The sequence below is a fragment of the Phyllostomus hastatus genome, unplaced genomic scaffold, assembly GCF_019186645.2.
Source record: "Phyllostomus hastatus isolate PE091 unplaced genomic scaffold, TTU_PhHast_1.1 phas_contig_65, whole genome shotgun sequence".
NCBI classification, from domain to species: Eukaryota; Metazoa; Chordata; class Mammalia; order Chiroptera; family Phyllostomidae; genus Phyllostomus; species Phyllostomus hastatus.
In genome coordinates this window covers 7,744,653-7,763,850 of record NW_025333932.1, presented here as the reverse complement: position 1 = coordinate 7,763,850, position 19,198 = coordinate 7,744,653, and positions in this window count along the sequence as shown.

Below are 19,198 nucleotides of genomic sequence, written 5' to 3'. Positions count from 1 at the left end.
AAAATTAGCAAAAATATTTTTTATTTTGAAAAATCATTTTCTTGAAAATATCAATCTCATCTTTACCTTAGTACAAACTTCTGATATACTGAAAAGAAAACTTGAATTTCAGTGCTATTTTTATTTGATTAACGTGGTACATATTCTAAGAGGTCTGCATCTCATGTCATTTGAATGAATTATGATGCTATTAATGTAGAAATCATAAAATTCAGTACACCAATGAATTCTTGTATCCTGTTTCTTTAATACTTAAGTATAGAATGTTAATTTTATTTTAGTTTCTAACTTTTCCTAGTGAGGCAGGAGATAGAAAATCCGTAGACACTGCAGCTGTCATCAGTCAGCATCCTGATTTCCGAGAATTGCCTTGTGACACCTGATAATAAACATTGTGCTTTCCTCTCCAAGTGGGCAATCAAGGGAGATTGCGGTAAATCGAAGATTTAGAAGCTTAGGTAAAAACCCTTCAATAAAGCCTGTAACCCTTCAAAGGAAGAGAGCTATTCCCTGGCCTGGGACAGCCCACTCCTAGGTCTTGGGAAGAGTATTTTCCTTAACAAATTTCCCACTTGCTTTGTTTTACAATATCTGTGTGGTTAGTCCAGTGCTTTTTATGTGATCACCACGAGCCTGGACCCCATCTCCATCTGTAACACTAGGACTCAGGTAACTTGAAATCGACTTCTTCACCTACCCATGTTTTACTGTTTGCTAACTTCCTTCATATAATATTTTACATGACAAAATTTTTAAAAGATTTTATTAATTTTTAGAGAGGGGAAGGGAGGGAGAAAGAGATGGAGAGAAACGTTGATGTGTGGTTTCTTGTTGGGTGCCCTCTACTGGGGACCTAGCCTGCAACCCAGGCATGTGAATTCCCCAGACTGGGAATTGAGCAAGTGACCCTTTAGTTTGAAGGCCACCACTTAATCCACTCAGCAATACCAACCAGGACTGCATGCCAAATTTTAAACAAACCATCACCAGGTAAAATTTTTGGTAAACACAAGGTCAATTCAAACTCTCCAGCTTCCATTCCCTAATTCATTTATCAGTCTGATTAGTTAGGTGTTCTCTCCTTTATTAAATAATTAAGTAATTCAACAAATATTGATTTTAATATAATAGCATTAGATATATAGAATAAAATAAGACAGCAGAGGCCCTTGAGCTAATGAACTTATTGTTTAATGGAAGAAATAGACATCTAACTAATAAGTTCAAGGATGTTAAGTGCAAATAAATAGAGAAACACAGGTTTTGTGGAAATACAAGCCTAGCCTGGGTTTCATGGCCCAGAGGAAGGATGGAAATAATCAGATGGCAGAAACATAAGCATTGTCCAACCAATCCTTGGTCTTAATTTTCAAACATGACTTTTTACATTCTTGGCTGAGAAATACATTTGTATACTTTTATAAAATGATGATATCCTGGATCCTGGGCCTGAGTAGATTAATAACTTAAGTTCCTAGAGCAAAAATCATCCTGATTTCTACATAATTACAGCATATTTAGTTCAGTCTGATAATGAAACTCTATCTACATTTGTCCAAATATCTTGGGTCTAGAAATAGCTGTAGGTCTCCAAACAAATCACTTCTAATTTTTATGTGCTAAATGTAATGACAACTTGAGAACTCAGTTCTAAATGAATAATGTCAGAAAATATATCAGTGTTTCTAATTTGTACTCTTTTTTCATTTGGCAGATAAACATTTTCAATGGAGATTATGAAATCAGTGGAGACATGGCTGCTTTTATTTTTAAAAAGAGGAATGAAAAGCAAATTTTTAAACTAGTGATTGGCAAACAAAGTCAGAGTTTAAAAGATCTGACTGTAGCCTGACTGATTTAAAGGTATGGATATCTAGAACTTGGAAAACTTACTTTTAAACTATTTTTTAAAAATATGATATCCCTTTAATCAGTTATCAAGATACATAAAACTTTTTCACCGTTCCACATCACAATAAAATTCTTCATGTGGCCCCTGAATAATGAGGAAAATTGTATAAAACTTTACATTTTAATGAACTAATATGAATAGCTAGATCTCCTATACATGATAAAAGAAATCCCTTTGAAATTCATTTAAAAAGTTCAGTTTACCAAATTCGAGTACAGCTAAGCTTTCTGCTTTATTTACTAAAAGTAAATAGTTAAGGTCCTGTGAAACCATAATAAATTGGAATGGATTTCAAGTATACCTCTTTTAAATCAAGCATATCACTTCTAAATCACTCTGCCTGTTTAGTAAGTTCTGTATACCAGATAATTTAAAGTTTTTAGTTAACTAATGTTGATGTGTGTGTATAAATTATATCTGTGTTAGGTGGCAATGACAGGGATTAAAAGAGTGTGCATTTAATAAAAAAATACAGATTAATTATCTTGCTATAATCAAATAAAGTTAGAATTCCCTGTGTCAGAGAGAAAATGTCATCAGCCCTGTTCACGGAACCTAAAGAACAAAGATGAATGTCTGTTACGGGGTTTAACTCTTTGCCCAGGATACTAGTGCTTCTGGGCATCCTTGTTTCAACCCGTCACCTTCTTTGTAAAACATAATAAACACAATAGAAAGGTGACAGAAAAGAAAATAAGATATGGAATATTAATTTGGAAAATCTATAAAGAAATAGAACAAAAAAGACAAATAAACAAGATAGGGAGCCAACTGGAAAGTTAATTCAAGAAATATCAATATTTAAATAGTACAAGTTCCAGAAGGACAGAGCATAGAAAGGCTACAAGGAGGACTCAAAGAAGTAGTTTTCTAATTCTTCAGGTCCTTTCTTACATTGGGATACTTGTCTGAAAGCCACTGTTTCCTTACATGCCAAATATAAAAGCAAGTAAAAACAAACAAGCAAACAAATGAAATTGTTTAAAAAAACTAACTCTTTTCTCTCTCATCCAAGTTAATTCTCTTCTCCCTAGAATTACTTCCTAGAAGTGATTTTATGTTTCTTAGAAACTTTTATACTTATATCCATAGAATTATAGACCAACCTGTTTTCTCCAGATAGCATACATTTTCTGTTTGAAAAATTATTTATTTTCATATGTCTCTCAAGGGTTTATCCATTCTCCTAGATATGCATTTTTCCTGTGCACTTTCACATCATTGGAAGATAAATTCTACTATTGATAGTGGTAGCCTGGTCATTGAGTCACAAAAAGTTGTTACTTACACAATTTTTCAGTAATGTGCAGATTTTGTGGGGGTGTAACATTAAGATGTAGGTGTTTTTCTACACTCAAGCTGCACTCCCCTTGTCATAGAAATTGACCAGCGATGCAAGTTGCTTACTTTTCAAAATCTATGTACATATAAGCCATTGTGATTGTATATAATACTGGTCAGAAAAGCATACTGTGAAATGTTGCTTTTATTGAAATTCCCTCTAATATCATAGCACAGACAGCTTCACAATTTAACTTCTTTATTGCCCTCTGCTGGTGGGCTTTTTCAACTACACATTTAGAGGTCTGATGGCTTATTTTCAAGGAGCTAAGTAGATACTCAACTTCTCAGTACAGACTAAGGAGTAGGTGATGGAAAACACTGAGATTTGTTGAAATGACTAAAGAGGTCAACAATTTGACTGTTAGGGTTTTCAAAGATATGATATATTCTCTTTTTTTGTCAATCATATTTCATGAAGAGGATATAATTCCTTGTTTTCTTTGGAATAAAATAGCAATAATTGAAGATTTTCTTCATTTGTACAAAATACCTTCCTTGAAAAAATAAAGCAGTAATTGAACTTTCCAAAATATTCTTGTAAAAATAAAACTCCACAAATAATTTCAAATTTTAATTTATTAATAATTTCACCTTAAATTTAAGTATCTGTATCTATGTTGACTGAAAGGTTGTGTGATACGTGCTCACCAGCCTGCAGTGATTGTGGAACAATGCGGATGGCTCATTGAAACATGAGAAAAACATACACAGAGACAACCAGGTCCTGTGGGGAAGTAGGGATGGAACGGCCACTCTCTCTAGTGGGGAGCACCCCGTTTCTATTCCCAAGCAGATTTTTATTAAGAATACAGACTTAGTGGATTCACAGTCTGGCAGAAAAGACCAAAGAAATAGGTGACTTTCAAAGATGCTGACAGAACTCCCGCTGTGATTCTGGGCAAAGTTTGGAGTTTTATCATTTGAAAGGACTACAGAGCTCAAAGGACTAGTTTTGGTTTCCTGTCTGTGCCTTCAAATTCTAATCTAATAACATCCTCCAGCAAACAGATCTCACAGGATCTTGCATATTCTATGTCCCAGTCCTGATTACCCCAGGGGCCCGCTGTCTCTGGTCTGGGCTGCACTGTCACTGCTATTTCTGTAGGCCTGAGTCAGGCAGAGGAGACAAAGGCAGCCAGGAGACTTGGATTTCTCATAACTTAGAACAAGGACTCAGCCTTTGACAAAGCCAAGGGGGCAGGGGTTGATGTCGATCACCCCTTCATCTCCACAGCCCCAAGTCTCTTTCTTGAGGCCTCCTCTTGATCATACCTGTCTTAGTTGATTCCCTCCATGGGAAATCTTACCCATCATTGGCTAACTGATCAAGTCTAGAAGTCCAGGCACAGAACAGGCAGTGTTCATGCCAGGGGAATAAGTTTTGTCTCCTTAGTGGCTCTTGGTCCAGAGGTCTTTCACTCAGCCTAAGTCACAGGGGGTTACAGCTTCCTGAGACCAGGCAGGGTGGTCCCCAACAGTTGTGCATTATAGTTTCAAATGACACCCTAATCCATATGTTCTTCCTCCCTTCAATACATAAACTACATACTGAGGGCCTAATATCACTTAGGGAGTGATATGTGCAATTGTGATGCTGGTAAATCCTGATCTTGACTGTGCAGAACATGTTGCTACCAGTGTATTGATGTATTTTTCTAGGGGGTGTGGAAGATGGTGGATGGGGAGAGGTCAGGCTTGTCTCTGTGCTCCCCAATTTTCTCTGTCAGCTGTCAGCTGTCAGCTTCCAGCATTAGAAATACCTTCCTTTGTCTGAAAGGATTTTGAGTCACTAAAAGTTTTCTATTCAAGTGCAAGTGTTTTCAAAGTCTGTGAAAGGACATTATATGCTCCTTAGTGTAAGCTGGATTTCAACAGAGCAAACTGGGGACACTAGGTATGTGTGCACCTGTGTGCATGTGTGTGCATGTGTGTATGTGTAGGCCCACTAAGGCTATGAAGGAGACACTGGAGAGGAAAGATCAGTGGTATAGGAGAGGGGAAAGAGCATAAAAGACAAACTTCACCTACTTAATTTGCCCTATAGCCTGCAGGTCATCCTATTTTCTACCATCCTTTGCTGATCTATTTACTAAATGGTCAGTGTTGTGTAATTTTGCCCATGTTGTTTTCTTTTCCCTCAGGGTTTTTCTCTGAGCCATGTAGTGAAGTAGATGCTTTGGTGAAAATCTGTATTTCTTTGTTAAATACAGGGTAGAACAAAAGTAGGTTTACAATTGCTTGTATAAAAAACAATACAATAATTAATAAATAATACAAGAATAAACTCTGTTTTACATACTCACATACCTACTTTTGCCCCACCATTTAGAAACCACTCTTAACTGTTTAATCAAACAGTATTTTGAGTCAATTTTATGATACCTTCAGCTTCCACATGACAGAGATACTTTGGGACTAGTAGGTCCTTTAATACCCTCTTGAGTCAGAGAACAAAGCTATTGAGCAATTCTGAGACCAACATTACAAATACAAAATGTGGAAAGAGATATCCTGGGTTTGGTCACGGTCTGCTTGTCCCCTTACAGATACCAAACAGCTCTTATCCTGAAGTCAAAAGAAAGAATAATATTGGAACAAGGTGTATGTTTAAAGTCCATGCCTAATTTGTATCCTCCCCTGGCATAGGGTGGGTAACTAACTGTTCATTCTCTTGATAAATTTTGAAAATCTCAAAGATGCTTCATATATAGAGGTCATACAATTTCCACTTTTCTTTTAGCATAGGAGTTGATGATAATGATAGGACACTCCAGGTTCTGGTACATGTTCATTTTTCTGATTTGAGGACAGCAGAGAGTAGCACTTAGGTGAAAAAAGGTTACCACAAGGTGCAGAAGTTGAATAAAAGCACTTGTGCCATTGTTTTCTTAGTATGTTGTTTATTGGTTTTCAGCATCTAGCTTGGAAGAGCTGCCTGGAGACTTTCCAGAACCTGCCACAAGTCTCACAGATGTGCAGACCCACACCATCCCCACAGAGGGGACAGAGTGGTCCAGCAGGGCTGGCTCACATTCTCTGACCATCTGGGTGCCACTCAGAGTAGTGCTTTCCTCCACTAGCCTCACCCTGCTGCACTTGACTGTTTTCTCCAGCTTTATAGACACATAATTGACATATGATATGGTGTCATTTTAGTGTGCAGTGTGATTACTTGATGCATGTATATATTACAAAATGATGAACAAAATGTAGTTAACATGTCTATCACCACATGTAATTAATATTTTTTGTGTGCATGGTGAGACAATTTAAGTACTATCTTAGTAATACTCAATTATACAGTATGTATGTATTATTAACTAAAGTCACCATGTTGTACATTAGCTCCTCAGAACTTACTCCACTTATAGTTGGAAGTTTACACATTTTGACCAACATTTCCCCATTTCCCCCACCCTCCAGCCTCTGGCATCCACCATTCTACTCTTTGTTTCTTTGAGTTTATCTCACATAAGATGTCACATACAAGTGAGATCATACAGTATTTGTCTTTGTCTGTCTTATTTCACTCAGCATAATACCATCAAATTTCACCAATGTTGTCACAAATGGCAGACTTTCCCTCTTTTTAATGAGTAAATACTATTCCATTTATATATGTATATATTATATTTTCTTTATCCACTCATCTATCCATTGATGGACACTATAATAATAGTGACTCAGTCAGTTCCTACAAGTGGCTAAAAAACAATAGATAAGAGTTAGCTGTTGGTATTATGTAGAAAAATTTCTGATGGTAGAGTAGATGCTGGCTGTATATTAGGTTACGCCCCATGGGCAGAAAGAACATATGTTGGAAGTAGCTGCTTTGAATATGCATCAAATAAATCAAATAATTGACTCATATGACTAGGACAGAGTGTACTCATATGTTTTAGGTGTCATACAATAGATATCAGTAGGATTAGTGGAAAAGGAAGCCTCTGAAGGCAAATAGTCATAATTCCATTTTTATTATTCTGTGGAAGGAAGAATATACAATCATACCTTCAGAACCTAAAATCAAACAATGACTTCTAGTAGCCTTCATGGGATGTAATTACAGCAAAAAAAAAAAAAAAATTACAAGCAGAAACCAGAGAAGAAAGAAGTTTAATTTGGTATTGGAATGAATAGCTCAAAATACTGCAAAAACCTCTGAAAAATTAACCTATATTTTAATATTAATTAACAGTAATAATTGATATTTAATATTAAATTCATAAGCCTCAAGTCTTAAGAAAAAATAAAACTGTACTTTTGCTTTCTTTCAGAAAGTGATAGAAAGGTAATTATTTTTGAGGAACTTGAATAAATATAAAGATTTAGTGCACTTAAATATTTGGTCTAATACTTTAAATTTTTTTTACAGAATATATCTTCTTTTGATGAAATAAAGGGAAAATAAAGTGCTATGGGGTGAAAAGGGTATGAGTTATACAAATCTGACTATTTTTCCTTATTTTACCTGAATATATTTTTCCAAGTCTAAAGAAGTAGTAAAGTTGTGTATCTAAGTTTGAATGAAAGGTTTCATAGATACATTTAATGTATATGCATGCAATTTGATGTCCATAGAGTTATTTGGATTGCTGACAAGTTTGCTTAAGCTGAGATGCCCCCACCTCTGAACAAAGGCCTTAAAGAAACTAACCACTGTGTATGCCAGCTTGTTTATTCTGTAACTTTGCCCCGAGAGTAGACTAAACCCTTCTTTTAACCTCACTGTTTGTACTCATTATGCTTAATTGGGAATCACCATTCCTGAAAATAGAGAAAGGGTGTGTGTGGGGGGGAGGGTGCGTGCCTGGGAAATTAAACAAGAAAAAAGTTCTAATTAGGGTCTCTTTGCAGAATCTCAAATGTTGGCTGGCAGGTTCATTTTCAATGACTGTGAAACATGGGTGTCCAACCTTTTGGTGTGTCTGGGACATACTGGTGTTGGGAACAAGGAAATTAAGAACTAAGTTTAACCTTAATAGACAAGAACCACATTGTAGCTAAAAAGAAATGATAAAAGAGACAAAGTACAGTCAAAGCAAACATCCTGTGTCTAGCAGACGCTCTCCCCTGGGTAGGCTAGATAAGCAGTGCTTTGTAGTTTTTAATGAGAAAATAGAAAACTAGCTAGCTAGAGCCAGGAGATTACTAGGTTAATGAACAAACAGCCTGCCTTCCCGCCTTATGAAAGAATGCTTGGTTTGAAATTCCCGCGCGCAGTCTTTGTAAGCGAATTGCTAACTGCTACGTCTGCTTGTGTATAACGCTTGCTTGCCCGCCCCTGTATAAGAACGTAGTTGTAAGCGCTCGGCGCGGCTCTCGTTTGCAGCTCCTTGCAGGCACTGTGTCGCTGGACACTTTGAGAGTTCGCCCCTGCGCAGGTTAAACTTGGCCAATAAAGTAACATCTTTGATACCCTGAAAGTCTCCGATATTCGTTCTCGAGTTTGCTGGATGCTACAACTGGAACAAGAGTTGTCTTGGGCCACACATTCCATACATAAACACTAATGAAAGCTGATGAGCATAAAAAAAGGTCATGCATAATTTTCCTGATATCTGCCAACACAGAGAAGCAAAAAAAAAAACAAATTCCTCACACAATAGCCCTAATTATGCATCAGTCCTTTTGATAATCTTTTAAAATTGTTAAGCGGGTCCCAAGTTTGTGATCACTAACAGAGAAAATGTACATATCTAAGTATTAAAATATAATAAAACATCATTGATTTTTAAAATATTTTATTATAAAAGTAAAAGAAAAGAGGGCAACATAAATGTAGTGCGATGTTTGACATTATATTTGAGAAACTAGTGCATCAATATCTGGTTTGATAGAAGTAGTTGCAATTCTCAGGTAGTTCTCAGGTAGTTCTCAGGTGCTCATCAGATGTTTTGGGTTTAATTTTTCTCTTAATGTGTTTCATTCTTGAAAATAGTTGCTCACAAATGTAGGTGCTGCCAAATAGCAATGACATGAGTAAGGCATGGCTGTGAAGCAAGGGATGTGTGTCTCTGGGAAGATAGGACCTATAAAAGTCCAGTGAACAGACAGTATCAAATTTTTCTTTTATGTTGAATGTCAGATTGCAGCTCTATGAATTCCATATGAATATTGGCAGGTAACATTTATGTCAACTGAAAATGGAGTCACAAATATAGCAAAATGTTGATTATTTTCCCCAAAATCTTGAAATCTGTTTTCAAATTCTTGCATCAAGTCAAAAAGCAAGGCTGCGTATTTTTCTCTCTTCACAGGACTGTGTTTAGCCAATGTGTTAAATGCATAAAATCATTTGCCTTAATTTGAGTTTACCATAATTTCACTTTCATCTGGAACACTGCTATGATTTGAAACACAGTATTGATGAGTTAATTTTTACCTTGAAGATGCATATTTAACTTGTAGGAGGCTGTTCTGCATGGCATGGGCCCAGCTCCCACTCCATGGGATGCACAGGACCCACACCCACGGATAGCATGGGAATCAGGCCTGCAATGCACCTAGGCTACAATGAGTCTTGCTTTTTGCTCAAACTCCCTTACCCTGAATTGAGGACATTTACCGCAAAGTAACTCTCTAAAATCTATGCTAAACCTTCCAAGGATGAGTGTAACTGGTTCAACCACTTTTGCCTTTTCATTTGCAAATATCCCTCTTCTGTGATATGATTAGTGGCATTGGCTCCTTTGTTTTCTGTAAAAGGTAACTACCAAAAGCAAACTTGTGCATAGTAAATGAGGACCATCGTGTAATGTGCCCAGAGATAGAAATGAAGGGTGGCTTTTGCTCCCCTTGAGAGAAAAGCCATGCTGTCCCTTTTCCTCTACTGGACTAGGTAGTCTGTGTGAATGTCTCATTTCATCCATAATGATGAGGACACTGAGAGCCAGTACCTGCATCATAACTCTTTTAAATGATCGGTTAAATCCACTAAAAATGGTAAATCCATAAGTCAGTTTTCATTGTTAAGTTCTGGCACAAATTTGTTTTTTGATACCATAAAACACTTGATAACATGTCATAAATCATAAAATCTTTTTGATATTTGGCCTCGGCTTAGCCATCTTACTTCTGAAAAGTAAATGATGTTGCCATAGTCAGCATTAATACTTTAAGGAATTCCTGGAACTGGTGATGATTCAATCCCTCAGCTCTTATGAAATTCACAGTCCTGATGATTTGCATGGCGTTATTCATTTATAAAGCTTTTGTGCATAAATTGTCTTGATGTACTATGCCGTGATACTTCATCAGACATGCCGAGCATACAATTTTGGGCAGCAATTTCAATATCTTCTGTTACTTTTATAAGTCCCTTTCTTTTATCTACCATCACCAGAGCACCTTCAGTACCTATACCAGATATGTCCACAATAGACAAATCAAATCACTTTAACATATTTTTTAATGCTTTGTGTAAATCTCTTGATTTAGTTGTGTCTTTTAATGACACTAAGGAAACCATTTAGTCAATGACACTATATTTGTCATCAATGCCTCTAATAAAAATGGCAAGTTGAGCTGTATCTGTAGCATCAGTGCTATCATCCATTGCCAAAGCATAAGATTTAAAACTAGCGGCCTTACTTTCCAAATTTCTTTCAATAGATTTTCCAGTTTTTTAAATTTGCCTGGCTATAGTCTGGTGAGACAAATTGATTTTAGAAATATCCCCCTTTTTTCAGAGCAAATGATATCTGCCATGCTTTCTATACATTGCTTAATAAACTCACCATCAGTAAGTTCAAATCCATCAAAATCATGGTTTTGATTTTTTTGCTATTAAATATAATACCACATAGCTAGGTTTTACAATGGAATACACTTGAATTGTAATTTTTTGAAAAAATTTTTGTGAGAAGACAGACTTTTTTCAGTTCCGTTATTTTGTCCTTATGACACAATCCTTAATACACATTGAATGTGGCAGCATGCATAGTGTTTGAAAACTTGCAGAAATTCCCTACAAGTTAAGCAGAGTGCCTTACTATTTGCCTTGAGAGAAAAAAATAGTCATCTGTCCACTTTTCATTGAACAATCTGTGTTCATCCATAATTTTTCTTTTTGGGGGTTCTTTTTTCTTTTGAGATGTTGTAGAAACCATGGTAGGATTAAAAATAATATTTGACAAGGGAATTTATTTACTATTATTATTAAAAGTAATTGACAGGAAAATAGAGAGTAAGGTTTGGATCCTTCTATAGCCCTCTCAGCTGCCAATGCAGGGCAAAGGTGGAGGGATGATTGTAAAGCATGGCAGGTGAGGTGTGAGTTGATGCCGAGGTGTGAAATTACCTTTAATAATCAAATAAGAATGCTTACCTGACTTCTAAGTAATATTAAATGCCTAACGCTGCAATGGCAGGTTGAAATTATTGATAACTGCTGCCTCACTAAGTCACCATGAGTACATATAACATCTGATGGTGTCGATTCTACTGTCTGTGCTTGGAAGATAACACACTGGAAGCTGCACACTGCAATAAAACTGAAGCCACACATGTGTACAAATAGCAACAGCATCCGTACATTTATTTTATGTTACATTGGGACACATAATCACAAAAAAAATTCATAATGTTTACAATTTTACAATTTACAATTTTGTGTTGGGCCACATCTATAGCCATCTGCAGGCCGTAGGTGGGACACCCCTGCTTTAAAGAGAGAGGAGAAGCTGGGGTTTTCGGGTCCACTTTCAAGTTCTAATTCCAGTGCTGGTGCTGTCTGAATTCCAGTCCATACTGAGGGAGTCACTGAAGGGCCATTTCTTAACATGTAGCAGTGGTTTTCTAATTTTAATCTTTGTTGTTTAATTTTAAATACATTTTTTCTTTAATCTTTTCTAATTTTGTCCAAGTGAAGTAACTTTAATGCGGGATTTTAAAATTGTTAAATTATGCTAAAGTTTAATTAGAAAAGTTGGCGTTCATGCTACAGGTCTCTACCAGAACCAAAAGTAGAAACTAGGATTGAATTTTTATGGGTGCTTTATTCAGATGGCTGATGATCTGAGAAGACATTGGGTTTCATAGCCTCAAAACCTGTCTTAAATCTCATTTTGATCTGACCATTTTATAAGGAGAAGAAAGGATAGGTAAGGTGTTGGAAAACAAGGTTAATTGGGTAAGAATCACAGGACAGTGGCAATTTTCCTAGAAGTCCTTTATCTTTCAGTCAACAGTTCTTGGATGTTCCCTCCCTGTGTCACAATGACTCAGATATCATCTTCATCACTTGCAGACCCTTGGACACAAAGTGTGAATCACTTGTAGACCTCCTGGAGTCACATGGTTATGCATTCCAGTACCTGAAATAATAGCCTCCAACATGCATTAATCACTTAAGTCTATGAACTACAGCTAAAATGTGTACTTCTTTTTTATTTTTTAAGATTTTTATTTATTTATTTTTAGAGAGAGGGGAAGGGAAGGAGAAAGAGAGGGAGTGAAACATCAATGTGTGGTTGCCTCTTGTGTATCCCCTACTGGGGACCTGGCCCACAACCCAGGCATTTGTCCTGACTGGGAATTGAACTGGTGACCCTTTGGTTCACAAGCCAGTGCTCAATGCACTGAGCTACACCAGCCTGGGCTAAAATCTTGACTTCTTGCATTCCCCTATAAAAAGGGCTTGATTTTGTAATAATACCAAAGTTTGGAAAATAAAGAAAGGAGATATTGGTGAATTCTTAAGGAATTATAATAATCCTAATTGAGTGTCTCATAAGGAGAAATGGACTGGATCATTTAGGAATCTGATTGAATACTTTGTATTTCATCTATTTCTATTAAAACTACAGGTTAGGTGAGCCAAAAATTTTAGTGATAAAGTATTCTTTGCATAATAAAATTTGTTTTAACCCTTCTTTCAATTATAAATTTAAATAGTGACCAGTTTACAAGTACCTGTTTACAATCAATGGATTGGCCAATGGCTTTCGGGATAATTCATTTTTTAGTCTAGGATTTCCAGTGCTATCTTTATTCTCTTCTTTATACTCTATTTTACATATTTTATTATTAGTAGTAGTAATGGTAGTATCATTATTTTTTAGTTAGGATAGAGTTGTTTCTATAACTTCTTATGGTCAAACATACACCAAGCAACAGAAATTTTTTAAGCACTGGTGTTGGGGATGGAGAAATCAAAAGGAAATTCAGTGTTGACAATTCTGTTTGCTGCCCTTAAAGGACATTATGATCTAGTTGGAAAGGAGTGACCTGTACAACAATCTGGGGGATTAAATAAATAAATGTGGCTAGAGCAGAGGTGCCTAAGAGTGTGTGGTATATGGAAGAAGCACTACAAAGAACCCATTTCAAATCCTGACATTCATAATTCATAGATCTGCTTACAGTCTACCTTTTCATGACAGTATAGGCAGCAAACAAGACTGGAGAACATACTTCCTTGAACTAGATTCAATATCATTTCTGCCTAGATGATTACTTCTAGGCTTTGAATATATAATTCGGAAGCTAACTAAATAATAAATTTACTTCTGAAAATGCAAAAAGAAATTTGCTGCAATAGTATTCACAACAGTAACAATTTTTTTAAAAAAACTACATTTTAAAAAACCCTTATAATAATATTATAGCATCTGCCCTAGACCTAGGATCAGAGTTGATTCTTTGTTGTGTTTGTCTTGTTAAGACTGATGAGCTTTTTTATTGTTTTTGTTAATTTTACCATGAAAGTCCTCAGAGCAATCTGGGTACCAGAGTTCTAGACTTGGATAGGGAGATAGAATTGGCCATAGAGAAAGGATTCTTACTGAGAATAGCTTTCTCTCTTTGGAGAGCACAGAAGAGCAAATTTCAATCCAACTGCTTTATAAAGCAATGTTTTAGTACAGAAAATTTCAAATATCTGCAGAAAGTAGAAACCTTCATCAGTTGGTCTCATCAAATATCATTTGCTGACCAATGCATTTTCTCTATACTGTCTTCCATGACAACCATGATAATTCTAAGCATTTTGAAGAAAATGCCAGATTTCTTTTTCTTAGTAAAAATATTTAATATGTATATTTCTAAAATTTAAGAATTGTCCTTTAAAACCCAACTATAGAGTCATCATCACACAACCCAAAATAACAGTGATTTCTTACTATCAACAAATATCCAGTCAGTTCATCTTTCCTTGATTGTCCTATAAATGTACTTTTATTTTAATAACCATGATTTATTTTAGTAATGATCCTAACACAATTTCTTTTAAACTACATGTTTAAAGGATTCCATGTATTCTTATTTTCTTGTTATTTACTTATTATTAAATACAAAGAATTTTTTCTGTAGGGTTCACAACAGTCTGTGTTATGCTTATTGCATTCCCTGAGGAAGTTCCATACTTTTTTCCACAGTGGCTGCATAAGTCTGCATTCCCACCAACAATGCACTAGGGTTCCCTTTTCACCACATCCTCTCTAACACTTGTTGTTTGTTGATTTGTTTATGATGGCCATTCTCATCAGTGTGAAGTGGTATCTCTTTGTGGTTTTACTTTGCATCTCTCTGATGGCTAGTGATGCTGAGCATCCTTTCATGTCTCTGGGCCCTCTGTGTGTCCTCCTTGGAGAAGTGTCTGTTCAAGTTTTTTGCCCATTTTTTAATTAGGTTGTTTGTCTTCCTGGAGTGGAGTCGTGTGAGTTCTTTATATATTTTGGAGATCAAACCCTTGTCCGAGGTATCATTGGCAAATATGTTTTCCCATATAGTTGGTTCTCTTTTCACTTAATGCTGTTTTCTTTAGATGTGAAGAAGCTTTTTACTTGATGAGGTCCCATTTGTTCAGTGAAAATATTGCTTCCTCTGGAATGTCTGAGATTTTCCTACCTATGTTTTCCTCTAGGACTTTTATGGTGTCACAACTTATATTTAAGTCATTTATCCACCTAGAATTTATTTTTGTGTATGGTGTAAGTAAGCTGGTGATTGAGTTCGTTTTTCTTTTTCTTTCTTTCTTTCTTTCTTTCTCTTTCTTTCTTTCTTTCTTTCTTTCTTTCTTTCTTTCTTTCTTTCTTTCTTTTTCTTTCTTTCTTTCCTTCCTTCCTTCCTTCCTTCCTTCCTTCCTTCCTTCCTTCCTTCCTTCCTTCCTTCCTTCCTTCCTTCCTTCCTTTTTCTTTCTCTCTCTCTCTTTCTCTATCTCTCTCTCTCACTCTCGCTCTCTCTTTTGCATGTAGCTGTCCAGATCTCCCAACACCATTTATTGAAGAGGTGATTTTTACTCCATTTTATGCTTCTGTGTCTTTTACCAAATACTAATTGACCATAAATACTTGGGTTTATTTCTGAGCTCTCTATTCTGTTCCATTGGTCTATGTGTCTATTCTGTGCCAGTACCAGGCTCTTTTGATTTCAATGGCCTTGTAATACAGTTTGGTATCAGGTATTGTGATCTTTCCTACTTTGTTGTTCTTTCTCAAAATTGCTGCAGCTATTCGGGGTCATTTATGGTTCCATATAAATTTTTGAAATGTTTGTTGTATATGTTTGAAATATGCCATTGGTATTTTAACAGGGATTGTGTTGAATGTATAAATTGCTTTGGGTAGTATGGACATTTAGATGATGTTAATTCTTCCTTTCCATGAGCATGGTACATGCTTCCATTTGTTTGTGCCATCCTTAGTCCCTTTCTTCAGTGCTGTGTACTCTCCTGAGTACAGGTCTTTTATGTCTTTGGTTAGGTTTATTCCTAGGTTCTTTATTTTTCTTGTTGCTATATCAAATGGGATTTTTTTTCCTGGTTTCTCTTTCTGATATTTCACTGTCAGTGAACAAAAATGCCTCCATTTATGAATATTAACTTTGTATCCTGCTATTTTGCCAAATCCACTTATTAGGTTGAGTAGTTTGGTGGAGGCTCTTATTTACATTATGTGCTCTACTCACACTAGGCCAACAATGACAATTTTGTTTACTCTTTTCCAATTTGGATCCTTTTTATTTCTTCTTGTCAGTTTCTATAGCTAGGACTTCCAATACTATGCTGAAGAGAAATGATGAAAGCAGACATCCTTTTCTGGTTACTGATCTTTTTGCTCATTGAGTATGATGATGGCTATAGATTTCTTGAATATGGCCTTTGTTATGTTGAGGTAAGCTTCTTCTATTCCCTTTGCTGAGCATTTTAATCATAAATAAACCCAAGAAACCCAAGGTGCTTGACATTGTCAAATGCTTTTTCTGCATCTATTGATATGATTATGTGATTTTTGTCCTTTTCTTTATGTGACGTATTATGTTTGTTGATTTGTGAATATTGAACCATTCTTGCATCCATGGGATGAATCCCACTTTATTATGGTGTATGATCTGTTTAATGTATTGCTGGATGCAGTTTGCCAATATTTTGTTGAAGGATTTTTGCCTCTTTGTTTATTAGCTATATTGGCCTGTAGTTTTCTTTCTTTGCTGTGTCTTTATATACTTTTGGAATTAGGATGATGCTGGCTTCATAAAAAGAGTTTGGAAGTCTTCCATATTTTTGGATTTTTTGTAATGGTATGTGAAGGATAGGAGTTAGCTCTTCCTTAAATGCTTTCTAAAAATTCTCCTGTGAAACCGTCCAGTCCAGGGCTTCTGTGTCCTGGGTTTTTTTTTTATTACTTTTCTGATTTCATCATCTGTTATTGGTTTGTTCAGGCTTTCTGCTTCTTCTTCATTCCCTTTTGGAAGATTATATTTTTCTAGAAAATTTTCCACTACACCCAGGTTTCCGAATTTCTTAGCATATAGGTAGGTCTTCATAGTAATTTTTTATAATCTTTTGTATTTCTATGTTATCAGTTGTAATCTCTCCTCTTTCATTTCTGATTGTGTTCATTTAGATCCTCTTCCCCCACTTTTTTTTTTGGTGAGTCTGCTTAATGGATTGTCAATTTTGTTTATCTTCTCAAAGAACCAGCTTCTGGATTTATTGATCTTTAGAATTGTTCTTTTAGTCTTTATGTCATTTAATTCTTCTGTGATCTTGGTTATTTCCTTCTTTCTACTTTCTGTGGGCTGTCTTTGTTGTTCCTCCAGTTCTTGTGGATGTAAGGTTAGTTGTTTATTTCAAATGTTTCTATCTTTTTTTTATGTAGGCCTGTATTGCTATGAACTTCCCTCTCAGGACTGCCTTTGCTGTGTGCCATATGTTTTGGACAATTGTGAGTTCATTTTTCATTTGTTTTCAGAAACTTTTTGATTTGTTCCTTGGTTTCTTTCTTAATCCCTTCATTGTTTAGTAGCATGATATTCAATCTCCATGAATTTGAGTGTTTTTGAGTTTTTTCCTTGAGGTTCATTTCTAGTTTCAGTCCATTGTGGTCAGAGAAAATGCTTGATGAAATTTCAATATTCTTGAATTTGTTGAGGCTTGTTTTGTGTCCTATCATGTGGTCTGTCTTTGAAAATGTTCCATGTGCATTTGAAAAGAATGTGTATTTTTATTCTTTGGGATGAAAGTTTCTATATATATATATAGAACTGATATATATATATATCTATATATATATCAGTTAAGTCCATTTGATCTAGCACATTGTTCAATTCTTCAATATCTTTGTTGATATTTTGTTTGGAAGATCTATCCATTTTTTACAGTGGGGTGTTAAAATTCCCTACTATAATTGTGTTGCTGTCAATATATTTCTTGAAGTCCTCCAAGATTTTCCTTATATATTTGGGTGTGTCTATGTTGGGTACTTAAATGTTTATAATGCTTATGTGTTTTTGATGGATTCTTCCCTTAAGTATTATGAAGTATGCTTTGGGGCCTCTTTTTATGGTCCTTGTTTTGAAGTCTATTTTCTCTGATATAAGTATTGCTGCCCTGTCTTCTTTTTCCTATCCATTTGCTTGGGATATTTGTTTTTAGTCCTTCTTTTTCAGTCTGTGTAGGTCTTTTGTTCTGAGGTGCATCTCTTGTAGGTAGCATTTGAGTAGGTCATGATTTCTTATCCATTCAGCTAGTCTATGTCTTTTGATTGGAGCATTTCATCCATTTACATTTAAGATTATTATTTATAGGTACTTATTCATTGACATTTTATTTCCTTCATACCTGTGCTTCTCTCTCTCTCACTCTTTTTCTTCCTGTTCTTAAAGCAGTCTCTTTAGCATATCTGGCAGTGCTGGTTTTGTGGAGGTATTCTTTTAGTCTACTTTTGTCTGGGAAACTCCTTATTTCACCTTCCATTTTAACCAAGAGCCTTGGTGTGTAGACTATTCTTGGTTGCAGGCCTTTGCTTTTCATTAGTTGGAATATTTCTTGCCATTTCATTCTGGCTTATAGAATTTCCATTAAGAAGTCAGCTGCTAGCCTTATTCAGGGCTCCCTTGTATGTTTCTTCTTATTTCTCCCTTTACTGCTTTTAAGATTCTCTCTTTGTCTTGGAATTTTACAATTTTAATTGTGATGTGTCTTGCAGTGGGTGTCTTTGGGTTCCTCCTGATTATTGGGACCCTCTGTGCTTCCTGGATTTGTGTGACTTTTTCTCTTATCAAATTAGGGAAGTTTTCCATCATTACTTTTTCAAACAGTTTTTCTATCCCTTGCTTCTCTTCTCCTTCTGGTATCCCTCTCATATGGATATTATTACATTACATGTTGTCTTGTAATTCTCTCAACACCTCTTCATTCTTTTTGAGTCTTTTTCCTTTTCTTGTTCTTTCTGGGAGTTTTTTCTACCTTGTCCTCCAGCTTGCTGATTTGGTCCTCTGTTTCATCTAGCCTGCTTTTGATTCCTTCTATCATGTTCTTCAATTCAGAAATTATATTCTTCATTTCCTCTTGGCTCTTGTTGAGAGTTTCTATTTCCTTTTTTATGTTGATATAGTTTGTAGTATGTTCCTCATAGTTTCCCTTTAGTTTTTGGTAATTCACAGTGAGCTCACTGAGTTTCCTTATAATCATTGCTTTGAACTCAATATCTCATAATT